The sequence below is a fragment of the Cucurbita pepo genome, chromosome 18, assembly GCF_057944985.1.
Source record: "Cucurbita pepo subsp. pepo isolate OVF chromosome 18, ASM5794498v1, whole genome shotgun sequence".
Classification (NCBI taxonomy): domain Eukaryota; kingdom Viridiplantae; phylum Streptophyta; class Magnoliopsida; order Cucurbitales; family Cucurbitaceae; genus Cucurbita; species Cucurbita pepo.
This window is the reverse complement of record NC_141815.1, coordinates 4967170-4987183: the sequence shown is the minus strand read 5'-3', so window position 1 is coordinate 4987183 and position 20014 is coordinate 4967170.

Genomic DNA, 20014 nt, shown 5'->3' with positions numbered 1-20014 from the left:
GAAGCCGAAAGAATAATGAGAGTGAACTGTCAGTCAATCCTCCTTTCCTTATTCATTCTCACTCCACAAACAAGGGGAAGTAGATATTACGTCCAGCCTTACTAGATAGATAGACCCTGGAACTTCCAAAACCAAGAAGGAAGACCGGGATGATCTGCTCAAACTCGTTTCAGTATTTGCCCTTTAAAGGCCTGAGTGAGTATCCAAAGTAAGTAGAAGGAGATGCCACCTCTTTTGTTGAGGAGTTCGCCCCTCCATCTGTGGAAACTGGGGATGAGTCCAATCCTAGGGCATTAACCTTTCTGGGAAGCCGGTCCCTTTACATAGCCGCTTAAATAGGCTTTTCGAAGTAGCTGCAATTTCATCGGCTGGTCTAGAATCAGCTACGTAAGAATAGGCCGCTAGGGGTAAAGATTTGCTAACAGTTTAATTAACCAGTGTTCTGTTTGCAATTGAATGCGTATCAGCTGTGATTGAATCAGTAAGCGCAGCAATATCCATCTTGGAATAAGCGCTGCTAGTATAGTCTTTTTACGCTTGAACTTTTTCTAACTAGAAATTGTGAATAAGAGAAGAAAGCGTTTTCTCCTATCGGTATGATCTATCACCAATCACTACTTTTTTATTAATTACTCCTACATAAACAGTTTGTACTCTCTTTCCATTTTTCGGTACTTACCCAAAGAGAACCCTGCTACCAATGTTGATGACAAGTCTAACTTCTCCTTAGGCCAGAAGCGGAGTCAGGTTGCGAGTAGAGAACACTTAATTAAAAGACTAGATAATCAGATTGACCTCACCTAATGGCTTGGAAAAGACTGAGATTCTATTCTGACTTACGCCCTGGATTCATTCATATAATGCTTGTTTACGGCTTATCAGCTCCCCATCCCTACTTGACTAAGCTAAGGAACTACTGAAAATGGCACGAAATCACAGACGGAAGTAAGAAAGAAGAAGGCTACTCATAGGGGAATCTGAAAGCTACTAGGCCTGCTTAGGCTTGTTGCTGGCGGATGGAAGTCTCGGGGTTTGGATCAAAAGAATATACTACTGAACCTAGTGACTGACTACTTTATGCAACTACTCGCTAGTTAGCCTTAAAGCTAGCTCTCACTAACAAAGCCAGTTCAATCTCCATAACCTTTGTGTTGAACGGTATACCCCCGCCTTTTCTAAGTAAGGTGCCATTACCACCGGTTGTCTTAAACTTGTCTTATTGCTGCTTTGTCTTAGTGCTTTACTTGCCTTCAACATTCTCTCTTAAAAAGGAAAGAACCGCTAGTACCAGGAATTCTTCAATCTTTGTATCAGTTCTTCGAATGCAACTATCCGCTCTTTCTTTCAATGGTAGAATGTCAGTTAAATGCCATAAGGGTAAATACCAGTCTTAGCTGTTTGAAATAACAGAAACTAGTTGCTCGAGTGCCTTTTACCGAGAGTGATTCTAGGAGCTTTAGCTCGAATACCAACATCAACTCCCTTGCAGACCTGAAAATAGAGAGAAAAGATATTACTTAGAGCTAGCAGAGGCTAGAGTTGCATATGATCCATCAGTGGCAGAGACAGATGCAGTAGTTCCTATGGTTTACCCTTAACAAGTAGTTTGAGCAACAGTAGACCCAGCATTTAGTGAGCGATACCACCCGGCAAAGGGGGAAAGCTATAGGCATCAGCGAAGACTTAGGTAGCAGATCTACCAGCATCACTATCGGTCAATTTCAAGTCCTTAATTAACTGTTCCATCAACAGAAAGGACTGAAGCGGCTGCAGGAAGGTATGCAGCTTACTTAGATGCTACTGGTGGATCATAATATATATGTTCCCACCTATGCCTCTAGTGATGCTTCAACCTTTGTTTCTGCTGCTCCTGCTGAGTATAGAACTGAGAAGGGTACTAATCCTGGATCTACTACTGGCCTGCTCGCTTTGTTTATGCTCCTGTGGGGACTGGCTTTCGAATTGACTCGACATCCAAGAAATTCCTCCCCAGGTGAATCTAGATACCAACCAAGTATATCCCTGACTAATGGGAAGACCCCCTCTATTATCTGGAGAACCGGCACACTCAAGAACATCCACGCCAGACTGATAAACTATTCATACCAAAAGGATTATATCCATTGATAAGTTGTGAAGAGTTTAACCATAGATAATCTCTTAACCATCCCATCAAATAAGTGGAAGATTCATTAAACTGTGAAACGTTACCTTGCCATAATGTGATGTGCTTCCAGTGCCAATAAAAAGTAACCCATCCAATGGTATTTAACATCCAGAAAACGGGCCACGATGTATATTTCATTAACTAGACATATATGTAATTGAGATGATATCTCTAATAGAAAGATATATATTGTAGATTCATCTATATTCAACCTCTAGTTTTATAGAGTACAATTGGATACACTTCAATAACAATAAGAGTATGGTAGAAGGATTCATATATTTCTTTCTTTCTAACATACTCTCGGATCTCATAGAAGACTTCTCTCGTAGAATACTAAGAGCAATTGATAGATGATCCAGGGGTTCGGTTCCGTAGGAACTTTTTATCTTCGGATTTCGAAAAGAATTAGTAAACTCCATCTTTAACGTTTGTCATAATCTCATGAGCTAACCTTAGGGAAATGCACACCGGTAACACTCCATAGTCATGGCATGCTTAGAATCAATGACCCTAAATTAAAATTTTCTTATTCGTGTAACAAATCATCTTCATGAGCTGAGTCAATAATGACATTATATTTGTTGTAACTCTTAAGTTCATGGAATCTCTTGAATCCTTTTAAGCTTATCATTGAGGTCATCTTTCATATTTTACTTCTAGAGTCTTAGGTCATTCAACAACCTTAGATTTCTACTAACATAAAGTCGCAACCGTTATCATAGTCTAGCTCATATACGAAACTGAACATTTAAAACTTCATCTTAGAACACAGTCATGGACTTATATGGTCGAAAAGCATCTTTCAAACAACATAAAATAAATAAATAAATAAATGAAGTAAAACATTAAATATAAAAACACCCTGTACTAACCTAAAACTAAGAAAATAATACCACTATTTCATGCACGTGCTATGGTATCTACTTGCGATGTCGTCGTCAGTCGTACAGGGGTGCCTTGCCTTTACTTTAAATAAAAGTAACACACTTCTTGAGTACTTTAAGAAATACTCAGTAAGTGACCTCACTATTGAGATTAGAGAATACAAACACATGAAACTCATGATCTAGAGACCTATCGTTAAAACCACATACGGCTGGTGTAACGACCCTAATATTTTACCTATTTAATCTAAAGTCATTACTATACATTGAAATGCGGAATATAATTAAATGAGTCCTATTCATAAATGCGACTCGCACTCGCCTTTTATTACCTCAGAGGAAAAAAATTACAAGGGAAAAAGGGAAAACATTATTGAAATAAAGGAAAAGTAACCAAACCCAAAATGAATGTTTTATTCTACCCCATGGTTTATTATGCAAATACATTTCAACCTATACTAACCTATACTAATCATGCAACCAAATTCAGCCTAGACTACAAAATGGAAAAAGGAAAAAAAAAAAAAAAACAAACAACTACCTTATGCATGTGCCACGGTCCCGGGGTGGACGATGCCGCCGTCGTTGTCACATGGGTGCCATGCCCTTATCTACAAAAGTAAAGTAGCACGAGGCTTGAGTATTTCTAGAATACTCAGTAAGTGACCCCCTATCAGGGTTATGCGACAAATACATGCAATGAGATGATGGGACCTATCTTTCGTTTCGTTTCGTTTCATTTCGTTTTCCCTACGGTGTAATCCTAACAGGTAATCGTGGACGTGTACCATATACTATACACGCAGCCCATACGTGCGAGTATGGGCTCACCAGCTAGTTCGCACACCGCTGGGCCACTGTCCCTAGCCGGTGGGCATGCTCTGGGAGCCCTTATACAGGGACCCGTTAAAACTAGGACCGTCACGGCAGCGCTATGCAGGGCATAACGATCGTTGTCCTGCCATTGGATGTACGCGTCCGTACCCTCGTGATGGGATATGGGTATCCCCCCAAATGCATGAACACACAATATGCATGAGGTCCCACTAGTCCTACAGTTATCATTAATGAACATAACCCCGTGTCACATTTTCATGCTTACATGTCATTCTCATCCTCATTTCGTTACATATCATACATTTCACATGATTTCGTACTTAAGCACATTAAGCTAGCATACAATTTAATGACACGTGCATATCCACGAGCACGTGCTAACATACAGCAATTAACGCGTAACCTACGACGGGTGAGCCACTTACTTGGTAGGCCTTAGCTGAAGTATTCCCTACAATATAACGTAAGCTCCTAGCTCCTCGTGGACGTTCTACGCTTCCGTTGGTGGTTGGTTCCTATTGGTTCATTAGTCACTTTCATTAGTATTTCACAAATAATAATAAATTTCCAACTGGAATTTGTGAAATACGACCTTAAAATGTTCCATTTTACCTTAAACAGGGCCGAAGCCAGGTCTGGGAGGGTCAGAACGGTGTCAAACGGGCTGAAAACAGGTTTTCCGAGCCGAATAAGTTGCCGGAGCCGAGGAGCCACCGCCGAGCCGATTAAGCCGCCGGAGCCGCACTGTAGACGTGCCACGTGGCACAATCAGAGAGCGATGCATGTGCAGGCATCTAGGGTCGAGGCGCGGGTTAACAGGTTGCTTGTGGGTCTCGGGCCGTTCGCGAGTAACGGGCCGCGCGGTGATGGGTCGGCTCGCGGGTGAAGGGCCGAGGTGTTTGGGCCGCGGGTAATGTCGGTTCTGGGCCGACCGAAGGGACGTGGTTCGATTCGGGTTGCCGAATCCGGATCTCGGGTCGAACTTCGTCATCTTCGCCCGACTGCTTGCACGATTTTCTGGCGATCTCTCTCTCCTCGACAACGTCATCCCGACGTCCTTTTCCCCTCTTTTTTCCTCTGTTCCCGAGATTATTCTTCACCCTAACCCCATTTTTGGTACAGATTTCGTTGGTAAGGACCTCACACTCCCGAATCTGGAGGAGCACGGAAGTCTGCCATTTCGTCTTCCTTGACGACGGTGTTCAGCGTACCGGATTTGTCTAAAAGCTACTCCTGATGTGTGGAAAGGATTCTGGGATTACTTTTGTGGTGTAAAATGGGGGTTTTTTTACGTCGATTCGTACGGTTCGGCTTCGCCGGAGTTCTGTCGATTTTCTGTTCTTTCTCCTTTTTCCTCACCGTTTTCGTTTCTTTGCAGGTTCTTTTTGGGTGGCTAAAGGTCGGGGACGCAATTTGTGGCATCCCAGCTCTGCCGACGACCCTCATTTTTTTTTTCGTTCCGTTACATTACCTACCCCTAAAAAGAACTTTCGTCCTCGAAAGTCTCGAACACATGGATCAACTCGGGATATTTTTCCTTTATTTCCTCCTCTCGTTCCCACATAGCTTCCTCGACTTGGTGGTTACGCCACAATACCTTAACAAAACCTATACTCCTATTACGTAATGCTTTCACCTCTTGGGCTAGAATTTTAATCGGTTCCTCCTGGTAACTTAAATTTTCCTCAATTTCGAGAGGTTTGTAGTCTATTACGTGCGTCAGGTCTGCAATATATTTCCTTCACATGGACACATGAAATACATCATGTACGCTTGAAAGTGAAGGTGGTAAAGCTAGTTTGTAAGCTACTAGACCTACTCTTTCTAAAATCTTGAACGGTCCAATGAATCGGGGGCTGAGCTTCCCCTTGCGTCCAAATCTTAGAATACCTTTCATGGGCGCTACTTTTAGGAACATTGGGTCCCCCTCTTCGAACTCTAAATTCCTACGCCTAACGTCGGCGTAGCTCTTTTGCCTACTCTGTGCGGTACGCATTCTTACTCTAATTTTCTCTATTGCCTCGTTGGTGACACGGATCAGCTCGGGTCCTACCAGTTCTCGTTCTCTTACTTCCTCCCAGCACAATGGGGATCTACATCGTTTTCCATACAACGCTTCAAAGGGTGCCATCCCGATGGTTGCTTGGAAGCTGTTATTGTAAGAGAATTCAATTAAGTGCAGTTTGGTGTCCCAACTCCCTGTGAAATCCATAACGCGTGCCCGAAGCATGTCTTCTAGAATTTGGTTTAATCGTTCTGTTTGGCCATCCGTTTGTGGGTGGAAGGCGGTGCTAAAGTCGAGGCGGGTACCTAGCGGTTTTTGAAGTCCGCGCCAAAAGGCCAATGTAAAACGCGGGTCCCGATCTGACACAATTGACACCGGTACTCCATGCAACCTCACAATTTCTTTAACATACAGTTGGACCCAATTGTCCACTGTATATGTTAGCTGTTAAATAAAAGCCATGTTCCTTATTTAGTTAGGTTTCTCAAAACATGGAAGAGTGTAATTCTAGGTGCCATTTTTTGGCCAATTTGGGCGAAGTCTTCGTCCACTGTTTTATTTTTGTATAATTAGTTTTCCTATTTTTGTAATTAGATTTGTTATTTAAACCATTTAATGAAGGAAAATGAGATATCGAGTCTTCAGACAATCTCAGCGAATCTCTCTCCCTCTCTCCTTTTACTTCCGCTAATTTTTCCTTCGAAGAAACCTTCGGCCAATTTTTCGTCGACATTGTCCTCCGAATTGCCAGAGTCAACAAGTGGTATCAGAGCCTCGTTGAAGCGATCGGTAGTATACCATTATAGAAGAGCCAATCTTATCAACAATCAAGTTGAATAGCTCAAGTGGTTAGAGCGTCGACCTAACAACACACAGGTCTCAGGTTTGAGTAGAAGAAAATGCAAAGTACAAAAATAAGCACATTGTGGGGTCCATCCCGAGCAGGCTCGCTCACTCCTCCACGCCGCCGCCAAGTGTCGGCATCTCCATCACTACCACGAAGAGGTCGACGCCGTGATGATGGGCGTCGAGTTGTCATTGAGCGAGTGATCAGGGAGACAACGACTGTCGTCGTTCAGTACCCGATGTTTCTCCAACTACAATGAGTGGGCCTTGTTGATGCGCGTCAACCTATAGGCGCAAGGGTTATGGCATGCTGTCGAGCCAGAGGAAGGAGAAACAATCGAGTACCGGGAGGATCGGCAGAACGTCGAGCAGCGGAAGAAGAATACCGCTTCAGCTGTTGACAAGGAGGGCCGTCTACTCCTCATGGAGGAGGAATGACTTGCACGCCTAAAGCTCCGCGACAACACCGACGAGAGCAACGGGCCCTCCTCCAGCCGTAAAGGCAGTAAGAAGCCATGGATGTCCCACGGGCGCACGCCCGGGAAAGATGGGAATCAAAAGAAGGAGTCGACCAATGGCCAGGTCGATCCAGTGGCAACAAACCATATGACCGGGGCTAGATCTACGTTCTTCGAGCTTGACTCGGGGATACGCGGGACGGTGAAATTTGGCGACGGCTCCGTCGTTAAGATCAAAGGGTGCGGCACCATCCTGTTCGTCAGCAAGGGAGGCGAGCATCACAAGCTGACCGATGTCTACTTCATCCTGAGGCTCAAGGCTAACCTTGTGAGCCTAGATCAACTCAATGAGACAGGCTGCTTCATTTCCATCGAGCGCGGACTACTCAAAATTTGCGATAATCAACGATGGCTGCTCACGCAGGCAAGGCGCACAACAAACCGTCTTTACATCCTGCAGTTAGAGATACAGCAACCCGTCAGCCTCTCAGCCAAGACCGAAGAGGTATCTTGGAGGTGGCACGCAAGGTACGGGCACTTAAACTTTCTTGTTCTAGAAAAGCTACAGAAGGAGGAGTTGGTGCACGGTTTGCCAGCAATCAGAGGCGCACACCCTTTTCGTCTCGAACATCCTATCGAGCCGATGAGCCGTTAGAGCTTGTACCGGAGGAATACGCAACACCACGGACTGCGGATTCGACGCTGGATGCTGATCACGATACTGATCTGGAGGCCAGGTACCGGAGGATGGATGACCTAGTGGGAGGAGGTGAACCACCTGGACTGGCAGCGCGCGAGCTCGAAGAAGTGGCCGAACTACATGTCATCAATGCAGATGAACCAAACACCTTTACCGAAGCAGAAAAGAACCCGTGCTAGCTGAAGGCAATGCAGGAGGAGATGACATCCATCACCGAAAACCAGACGTGGAGTCTGGAGGATATGCCGCCGGGACACCGAGCCATAGGGCTCAAATGGGTCTTCAAACTGAAGCGCAACGAAAAAGGAGAAGTTATGAAGCACAAGGCCCGTCTGATGGCGAAGGGCTACTTCCAGAAGCAAGGAGTGGACTTCGAAGAGGTATTTGCGCCTCTGTTCATTTCTTGCTGGAAATTGCGGAACATTACTCTTGGGAGGTTCACCATATGGACGTAAAGTCTGCTTTCCTTAACGGAGAGCTGAAGGAGACCGTCTATGTCTGACAACCACCTGGCTTCCTTGACAACGACAACCCCAATAAGGTACTGCGCCTGCACAAGGCACTCTACGGGCTTCGACAAGCCCCACGAGCCTTGAACGCGAAGCTCGACAGTACCTTACTGTCACTGAAATTCAAACGTTGTGCCTCTGAGCATGGCATGTACACGCACGGCCATGGCAAGAAGCGACTGATCGTGGGAGTGTACGTCGACGACCTCATAATCACTGGAGGCGACGTGGAAGTCCTCGGAAGGTTCAAGAAGGAGATGTCGAAAAACTTCGAGATGAGCGATCTCGGCGTGCTCAGCTACTACCTCGGCATCGAAGTGCAACAGAATTCTACCGGCATCTCCATCTGCCAAAGTGTATACGCGAAGAAGCTGCTGGACACAACTGGTCTTGTGGACAGTAATCCTACAAGGACGCCAATGGAGGCCCGACTCCAACTAAGGAAGGCCGGTACTACGACGACAGTCGACTCCACAAATTACCGCAGCATTTTCGGGAGTCTGCGCTATCTGGTAAACTCTCGTCCTGATCTTGCTTATTCTGTTGGATATGTGAGCAGGTTTATGGAAGCACCTAGGGAGGAGCATCTAGTGGCTGTCAAGCGCATCCTACGCTATGTAACCGGAACCAGAGACTGAGGTGTAAGATACTGTGCAGGGAGCGGAAAGGAGAAACTCAAGCTGGTCGGCTACAGTGATAGTGACTTTCTCTCAGGCGGCGCGATCTGCTGGCAATCAATAAAACAGAAGGTAGTTGCTTTATCTTTCTGCGAAGCAGAATACATTGCCGCTTCGATGGCAGCAACACAAGGGATCTGGCTTGAGCGACTAATGGAAGAACTCATCGGGAGAGAAAGCGATCCACCAATACTATACGTAGACAACAAAGCTACGATCTCCCTGATAAAAAATCCAGTCTTGCACGACCGGAGCAAGCACATAGAAATTAGATTCCACTACATTCGAGAATGTGCAGATTCGAGGGCTCATCAAGATTGATTTCATCCGAACAGAGGAATAACTTGGAGACATTTTCACCAAGTCCCTGGCGCGGGTGAAATTTGAAGAACTACGCTTAAAGATCGGAGTTCAAAAAATAAGGTACAGCTTTTAGGAGGAGATTATTAAATAAAAGTCATGTTCCTTATTTAGTTAGGTTTCTCAAAACATCTGAATTTACGCCAATGGAAGAGCGTAATTCTAGGTGCCATTTTTTGGCCAATTTGGGCGAAGTCTTCGTCCACTGTTCTATTTTTGTATAATTAGTTTTCCTATTTTTGTAATTAGATGTGTTATTTAAACTATTCAACTGAAGGGAAATGAGATATCGAGTCTTTAGCAAATCTCAGCGAATCTCTCTCCCTCTCTCCTTTTACTTCCGCTAATTTTTCCTTCGAAGAAACCTTCGGCAAATTTTTCGTCGACATTGTCCTCCGAATTGCCAGAGTCAACATTGCCTTACCTAGTAGGAAGTGAGCCGACTTCGTCAGATGGTCCACGACCACCCAGATTACCGTATAGCCCTTTAATGTTTTGGGTAGGCCTACTATGAAATTCATGGCAATATTTTCCCATTTCCATTCCGGTATACTTAGAGGTTGTAGTAGCCCGGCGGTTTTCTGCCTAGGGGCTTTTACTTGTTGGCACACCAGACACTTACTCACGTACTCCACGATATCTTTTTCATACTTCGCCACCAGAAGTGTTGTTTCAAGTCTTGATACATCTTTGTTCCACCTGGATGTATCAAGAAGGTTGAGTTGTGTGCGTCAGTTAGGATTTCATTCTTTATTTCGCTCGTGGGTGGGACACATAAACGCCCTTGGCATAATAATCCGTCATCTGTTGACTTAGAGAATCCGTCCACTGAGCCTACTTTCAATTGGTCTAGGATTTTACTTAGGCTTGGATCCCCACGTTGTGAGTCTATGATCCTTTGTCTAAGCGGGGAGCGCACTATCAGTCGGGCTATTAGGGCGGCAACTTCTTTGGTTACTACCACTATATCAGCCCGTTCGAAATCAGTTCGCACTCGTGGCTCCCTGGTGATGAGGGCCGACGAGTGTACTGCTTTTCGACTCAGTGCATCAGCGACTACGTTTGCTTTTCCAGGGTGGTACTGGATGTCTATGTCGTAATCTTTTACCAGCTCTAACCATCTACATTGCCTCATGTTCAATTCTTTTTGGGTGAACAAATATTTTAGGCTTTTGTGGTCCATGTAGATCTGGGTCTTTTCGCCATACATGTAGTGTCGCTAAATTTTTAACGTGAACACTACTGCTGCCAGCTCCAAATCATGTGTAGGATAGTTTTTCTCGTAATCTTTTAGTTGGCGTGACGCATACGCAACCACCTTGCCATGTTGCATCAGTACACAACCTAATCATTTTTAGACGCGTCACTGTAAATCACATATCCCAAAGAACTTTCTGGAACTGTGAGCACTGGGGCGGATACTAGTCTTTGTTTTAGTTCTTGAAAGTTGGCCTCACAAGTATCGTCCCAAATAAAAGGTACACCTTTTTTTGTCAATTGGGTGAGAGGCGTGGCTATTCTAGCGAAGTCCTGGACAAACCTTCGATAGTAGCCCGCCAATCCCAAGAAACTTCGTATCTTGGTGACCGTTGTTGGGTGTTTCCATTTTATGACCGCTTCTATCTTATTGGGATCTACAAAGATTCCGTCTTTAGACACTACGTGCCCCAAAAACGAAACCTGTCGTAGCCAACATTCACACTTGGTGAATTTGGCATACAGCTTGTTCTCCCTTAGGATAGTTAAGGCTTTGCGAAGCTTTTGGTGTTCTAGGTCCGTTTTCGAGTATATCAGGATATCGTCTATGAACATGATCACAAACGAGTCTAAGCACTCCTTAAATACTCGGTTCATTAGTTCCATAAATACCGTTGGGGCATTGGTGAGACCAAAAGACATCACCACAAACTCGTAGTGGCCATATCTGATTCGCAAGGCTGTTTTCAGTATGTCTTCATTTTTAATCTTAATTTGATGGTATCCTGATCGAAGGTCTATTTGAGAAAACACTGTTGCCCCACGTAGTTGGTCAAATAGGTCCTCAATACGGGGTAACGGGTATTTGTTCTTTACCGTCCTCTTGTTTAATTCCCTATAATCTATGCATAAACGCATTGAGCCGTCTTTCTTTTTAACAAACAACACTTGCGCACCCAAAGGCGACACGCTAGGTCGAATGAAGCCCTTGTCTAACAGGTCTTGCAGTTGTGTTTTAAGCTCTTTTAGTTCGGCTGGTGCCATGCGGTACGGGGCCTTAGAGATGGGTCCCGTTCCTGGTTCCAGATCTATCCCAAAGTCTACCTCTCGCGATGTTGGAATTCCCGGAAGGTCCTCCGGGAAGACATCCATAAATTCGTTTACTACGGGTACTGTGTCTATAGGTTTTTTCTTTCCTTTTGTATTTACTGCACAGGCTAGAAATGCCAACCCCCTTTGTTGTATCAGGCGTCTTGCTTTCATCATCGATATTATTTTTGGGGTGGTACCTGTGGAGGTTCCTTTAAACTTAAACGTAAGTCCGTTGGGAGGTGTGAATATCACCTCCTTCTTATGGCAGTCTATGCTAGCAAAGTTTTCTTCTAACCAGTCCATTCCTAGTATGACATCAAAATCCGTCATATCCACTACCTTTAAGTCTACGTGGATGGTTTGTCCAGCTATTATCACTTGTCCGTCCTTTACTCTATTTTTCGTAACTAAGTCTACCCCTGCTGGGGTACCGACCGACAATGCATGCATTAAGGGTTCTACTACGAACCCTGCTTGTTTAACAAATGATAAAGCAACAAAGGAATGGGTAAAACCAGAATCAAACAATGTCAACGCAAAGTGTCCTAGTATAAAAAGCACACCTGTCACCACGGTACCAGATGTTCCCGCCTCTTTACTAGTCGTTACATATGCCCTGGTCTGTGGATGGGTTTGTAAGGTGGGCTCTCGGATGACCGGTCCTCTAAGGGGTTCCTTTGGAATTCCCAGGCTCTTTGTAGGGCAAGTTCTGGCCACATGACCTGCATGAACACATATATAACACATACCTGAGCCCACCAAACATCTCCCAACATGTTGTTTTCCACAATTACGGCACAGTGGCTTCTCCATTGCTAGGTATCGGCCTATTGGGGTGGAGCAGGTGGCCTACTCTGATATCGAGGTCTCTAGGACGATGGTTGGAATTCTGTGGTATCAACCTCGACAAGGCGTTTCCTCCCTGTGACGACTGTTGGCTCCGTTTTCTTTTCCTCTGGGGTTCCTCTAGGGCCTTGGCCATCCTTAGGGACTCTTCATAGGTTTTTGGGTAAAAGGCCTCTAACATGCAGCGGGTTTTCGGATTCAATCCTAACACAAATTTTTCTGTCTGTTTCTCTTCAGTGTCAGCTAAAGACGGTGCAAACCTTCTCAATCTCATGAAGTTCTGATCGTACTGATCCACCGTGCGATCACCTTGGGTTAAGTGGTTAAACTCTTGCTGTTTCTTTATACGGGTTTTCTTTGGATAATAGTATTTTAGAAAGGCTTCCCTAAAGGTTTCTAACGTTGTAATTCCCCCGCCCGGGTTCATGCTTGTTTATTATCCCAACACCACACTTCTGCATCTTTTTGTAACACATATGTCGCACATGACACCTTATGTTCATCAGGGCATCTCATTGATTCAAAGGTCGTTTCCATGTTTGCGATCCACATCTGAGCCACTGTGGGATCTTCCTTTGAACCGACAAAAGGACAGGGGTTATACCACCTGAAATCCTTTAACCAACTCGCACCCCTATCCGGGTGCGGGTTGTTCACGGGTTGGATAACTACCACATCCACCGGTAGCGGGGCGTTGGCTGGTTGCGTGGCCATTACCGCGACTTGTTGCGTAGCCAACAACGTGGCCTGTTGTGTGTCTAGCATGGTTTGCATAGTTTTTTGGAGGGATTCCAATAGTAACGTTGTGGCAGGGTCTAACCCAGGCTGTGGTACAGCTTGAGGGGGCGGTGCATATTCAGGAGGGGGTACAGCTTGTGGGGGAGGTGCATATTCAGGAGGGGGTACAACTTGTGGGGGAGGTTCATATTCAGGAGGTGGTACAAACGCATATGGGCCGGTAGTCAACCCCTCTTGGGAAGAACTTCTATCGGCGTCTCCTCTTCCTCCTCTCCTAAAGGGAGGTCGTCCTCTCCCTCTCCTACATCTTCTACATCCTCTGTGCGGCATGGTTCTAGAAACCAAGAAAGAATTCTAGCTAAGTTTATGATTTACAACATTCCCTACATCCCTACCATATAAGTCATATGTATATATAATAAAAACATAAATCTCATAACGTAAAGACATGCATTACATCAGATCACATCAACACCAGATAACATCAACACCTTTTCATACAGTATCATGTCATGGATCATTTAAAGCCAACCACATTAAATATATCACAAATGTCATACATTTCTCATTCTACATAAGGTGTACCTGGAAATGACGGGGCATCGGTGATTGGACAGTGGAACATGCCAAGCCTACTGTGTAGGCTAATCTACAAGATCTATAATCTAAAGCTCTGATACCAACTGTAACGACCCGAAATTTTCTAGTTAATTTAAGTTCGCTACTGTATACATACCATAAACATTAAATGCGGAAGACTTCATTAAAATTCCATAAAACATAACCTTTATCTTAAAATACAGCCATTGACTTACGTGTTTCGAAAACATATTTAAAACGACACAACAAAAGACTAAATAAAATGAATAAGAGTTTAAGTTAAAAAACATCCTAGTCTAGCCTAAGTCTAAGAAAACAAATACCACTACCCTATGCATGTGCCATGATCTCGAGTTGCGATGCCGTTGTCAGCCGTACAGGAATGCCTTGCCTTAACCTGAAAAATGTAGTAGACATAAGAGTGTGTCAATTTCAAGTATATAGAGACATAAGAGTGTGTCAAGTTCAAGTATATAGTCAATAATCTATAGTATAGGGATAAGGCTGAGTACCTTATCCTGGGGAAACTATGGATGCGTCTCACTTTTTCTCGCCCTTAACTTTAAGGCTATGCCATCCTAAGGTGCTACTAAATGGAAGGATCTTATCAATGTCCATGAATGAGAAATCATAGATCGAACTGCCGAATCGGAAAACATAGAGTGCTATCATATAGGATTGACCTTAATGCGTTTGCAGTTGGATATAGTATTCCTCCATCTTGCCATGTGATAATTTTTTTTCTAACAACTTTCTTCATCATTGGATTAATCGTCTTTGTTACTTAATTGGTTTAAATTTTCCTTCCTCCAATTGAATCTTATGCGAGACTAATTCTTTTTATATCTACCAATGTCCACCCTATCGCCCCCTTATGCTTCTTAACCCGCTTCTAAGATCATATCCTCTTGGGTTCATGATAATGTTCCTGAGATGATGATGGGTAGTGTCTCTTTGTCACTTGAATACAGATATTTAAGGTTAGGAGGTAGTGGTTTCAAGTCTAGCTGCAGTGCTTTTTCCATAGATGCTTCATCGTTGAACTTATTCTTACCTCTAATTCTAGTGTCTCAAAAGTGTTGCTAAATTCATTTAAAATTGTTAACTGTTCTGTGATTTACTCAAGCGGTTGTTTTCTTTCTGCTCACATTCCTAACTATCCCATTCCTCTACTATTGGTTGCTCTATAAATTCATAAACTGTTGAGCATTCTACTACTACTAGATATTTCATGTTGTCAATGATATTAAATTTGACTGTCTTGTCACCCATTTTTAATGTTATGGTTCCATTTTCGACATGTACTAGTGTTCTCCCCATCTTAAAAATGATCTCCCCAAAATAACCCTACATCACGGTCCATTTCATAGTCTAAATTAATAAAATTTGTTGGAAATATGAATTTATCAACTTGAATTAAAATGTCTTCGATCTTTCCTTCGAGAGAAGTGATGGACCTATCACCTAGTTGAATGGTGACTGTAGTGGATCTAGCCTCTCCAATCTCTAACATCTTGTAAATGGATAGAGGCATTAAGTTGATACTTGCCCCGCAAGTCACATAATGCTCAACCTAGCTCCTTTTCTCCAATTGATGCGGGAATGGTGAACGAGCCTGGGTCTTTTTCTTTTAGTGAGATCTTATTTTTCAATATTGCACTACACTATTCATTTAGTGCCACTACCTTGAATTTTTCAAATTCAAACTTTCTTCTATTAGTGAGCACATCCTTCAATAATTCACATAATTTGGCATTTGCTTGAAAGCCTCCACTAGTGATATGTTTATATAATTTCCTTCAAAATATTCATGAACTTCTCAAATGGGCTTCCTCTTTCTTTCTTTTTATACCTTGTGGAGAAAGAGGTGTCGGTATTTATGTTCTACTCTCTTCTTCAATGTTGACGGTTGTTTGCATTTTGGAGACTGCACTGTTTTTTGCATTTTGTGCTCTACTTCTTCTGTTTAGTAGTTTCCTAGGGGTGATTATCTCTATGTTCTTTAAGTTTTCTCCCGTGCTGAGTATTTCTTTCTCACTTCTCAATTATATTGCTTGACATTACTCATTGCCTTCTCTTTTTGGTGTTTCGGTATCTGCTGGCAGCTTTCCAAGAAGTCTATTTCATAAGTAAGTTGCTAATCGATCTACTTGAACTTTCAAATTTCGCAAGCATGCTTGCTGACTCTATATCACAACATCATTTTTGACCATATATTTCTTTATTAGGCTCTCAAGAGATATTCTCCATATCGGTTGAGCTTGGCTAAATCCTTTCCCTTTGGTGTTAGCTTGTTGAGGATCATATGTCATTTGATTTTTTAGTCCAAAACTTGGATGGTAATTTTCTTTCCATTAAATTTTTTTATTATAGGAACTTTGTCCCTTCCATGAAAATTTTGGAATTTCTTTAGGTAGAATTTCTGGTTGTCTTGACTAGCTTGATTCCTCGTATAAGAAATTGAAGTCGGATTACTTGGACATTGATCAAGAGTGTGTTCCTCTTCTCAATATAAACAAGATTCGGTTGCTATTTGGGTCATTTTAGTAGTAGCTTGGACTGGTGCTTTAGTGATTGAGCCTTATCCCAACGCTAGATTTTGTAGAATATTAGTCACCGAAGCTAATTAAGCGTTGATAGAGGTCAAAACATCAATTTCAAGTACTCCTCGTGTTTACTTTTCTAGATTTCTCCTCACATCGGCCCATTGACAATTGTTAGATGCTATTTTTTCTAGAATCTCATAAGTTTCATTATATGTATGACAAAATATCTTCATTGGTGGAAGCATCCACAACTTGTTTAGTAAGCAATATTCAATTCATTGTAGAAAGTCTTCATTTGGATACAATGGGTAATCCATGGCGATGATACTTTCTAAGAATCTACTTGAATCTCTCCAGAGCTTCAAGTTTCTAGTGGATGAAAAATACTTGATCAAGAATGACTCTGCTAGACTATTCCATGAATCAATTGTTTCCGGTACTAAAGTATTCAACCATGATTTAGCACAATCCTTCAAAGAATAAGGGAATAAACCTAATCACTCCATTGAGTTGAAATGAGTTACTAACTCCCTCTCTTCTCCATTAGCCATCACTGCTGAATTTTGAAACACCTGATTCGGTTCATACACTCAATTATGCACTTACCTAAAAACTATTTTTAATATCGAGTATAACATACATGTAGTCACCAAGAACATCCATGGTTGGGTTGGTTTCGGCAGGGCTCAAAAACCCGCGACCTTCGGCTCATAAGAGCAACGCTCTAACCAACTGAGCTACGAAAACTTGTATGTCTTAATTAAATCAATATTTGAATAAAAAAAAATATAAGTATAAGCTTTTCTTATTTCCAAACAAATAATTTTTAAACAAATTATAACTTATTTAGCGAGTATTCTCTACCTCGATTGAATTAAACTTTAAATTTTAATCAAGAATGAGTTTTATGAGAGGTATGTGTAACGCCCCCATTTTAAAAAATGTAAGAAATTTTTTAAAAAATAATTATTTTTTTTTGGAGTCAAATAAGGAAGAACAAGAAAATGAAGATAAATTCTTTTATATAATTGTTGGACATATTATATATTTATATTATATTATATACTATAATACATAGAGAGAGTTCGCTCCACCTAATGAGTAGCATATCACTCACCATGCTATTCCCACATGGTAGAGAGAGTTCGCCAGCTACATTGGATACCAGTTACCCCGCGTATGCTAAGCTATCTACCCAAGGCTATACACAACAAGAGCAATACACCTAGATCCTAGCGTAAAATTTGTCTATGTCAACAATACAGTAAGAGCCTATAAGTAGATTGCTTACGGTGTATATTTATATATTCACCCTTTTTCCCTTTCTTTGTCAGGTGTCTATAGGCTGTCAGTTGAGGTGGAGGAGCATTTGAGAGTTGTGGGGTCACAAAGGGGATCATTCTGGAGAGTCAATCTCTTCATTAAATTTCGGGTCTTTTGTATTTCTATTTGTATTCATATCCTGGATTAATTTTTCCATTTGTAATAAATGGGACCATAGTCAAATTTTACTTTATATTAAAAAAAAAAAAAAAATTGTTCTTTTTATTTAAATTTTATCATTTTCGTCTTTTATTTTATATATATATATATATTTTTTTTTTTGGCTTTTGTCTTTTCAGTATGATTCTTTTTTTGAAACCTTGAAATTTGGACGTGACATATTAGTATAAGAGTCTCTAAGACTCAGCTCGACGACATGCTTCACCACATCCCAGTATGCAGTCTAACCCTGTTTAGTAGTATATGATATGTGGTAAGACCCGTATGGATTTGTTGTATGTTTTTTTTTTTTTTTTTTTTTTGTGTGTGGTAGTTATGATAACAACCTCAGACGTTGAAAAGCGAATGAGAATTTGTATATCTACGCTCTGGAAGCTTGATGAATGATATCACCCCATTGAGTATGTGTGATTGTATACATGATTGACTGTATATCAGCTCCAGGTAATTGTAGGTGGGATTGTATACATGTTATGAAACATGTAAAATTTAGAAATTAAACAAAGTTAGGGATATAAGTTAAGGCTTAAAGGAATACTCTTAATGACTCAACTAGAATTTTTAAGAACATGTTATGACTTTATGATACTTTGAATGATTCATGCATGTTACTATTCTGAGTTCATGATTTATGAGTAGTTTAAGATATGACTTGTGCCTCAATAATAAGAACTAAAAGACCCAAGAAACTAAGAGAATGCTCTAAAGACAAGAACCAAGTAAAGGACCAAACAAGCCCTATATCCATTAAGACAAGAAGAATACGAGGTACAACTCAAGAATTGAGGATCAAGGTTCTCAAACTAAGAAACTCAAGAAACCCCTAAAACTCCCCTGGTACAATATGTTCATGACTATTACTACATCGATTGGAACATAATCTTTGTCTGTAGGTCTTCAGACTACATCACTTGGAACATAAGAAGTCTTGGATTCAGGTTTCAGATTATGCCACTTGGAATATATAAAACATTGGGCCCTTATTCATTGAACACCTTCGAGCCTCACAATTCTTTGTTTGATATTTGAAGATTCTATTGACATGGATAAGTTTAGGGCATGGCTCTAATACCATGTTAGGAATCACGACTCTCCACAATGGTATGATATTGTCCACTTTGAGCATAAGCTCTTATGGCTTTGCTTTGGGCTTCCCAAAAGGCCTCGTACGAATGGAGATAATATTCCTGGCTTATAAACCCATGATCATTCCTAAATTACTGAATGTGGGACTCACTCCCAATAATGCTCAATAGCTTCACTTGGAACTGTTTAATTAACACTATCTCACCTTATCAAAGGATCCTTTAAAAAATTACATTTGCCATACAAATATCTTTTTCTATTTAGAATTAAACAAAAACTATTTTGTTTCTCTTTTGGAGTAGCCTACACTTAGGCATGATTATGTACATATTTTTCTCAGTATATATGCTTGATTACATTTTATAAAATTGTATCATGGTTAGAGTTAGGAAATCAATTCAACTTTCTATCCACTACTATTCATTATGATCCGATCATAATGTCTTGATAGATTTACATAAATTGATTTCAACTTTAGTCTTTTTTTTTTTTTTTTTTTTTTTTTAACATTTCAAAAAATAGACTAAGTTGCCTTTAGTAAAAATATCTTTTGCCTTGTAGCCTTATTCAATAAAAGTCAATGATTATCTTGGCTAAAAAGCAAGATCCACACACATGTAAAGTAATTAACTCCAACGTTTAGAGAATTACCTTTTACTAGTCTTTTCATTTTATTCCATTTGATGTTAATCAAATTGACTGCCAAAAACAAGTATCATCCTTTAGGAGAAAACAAGTTATGTCCATTGATATAATCATTACAAGCAAGTCGATCCTTCACGAGTTGTCCATAATTACAGCTGGATCAAACCATTTGTAACAATTACAAAGTGGGCCGTATCAACAGTGTTACCAGGATAAGGCACCCAACCTTATCCATATACTATAGACTCTTTAGGTTATTACTTGAACACGATCCTCTTGTATGTCAACCACATATTGTTCAAGATTACATTAATA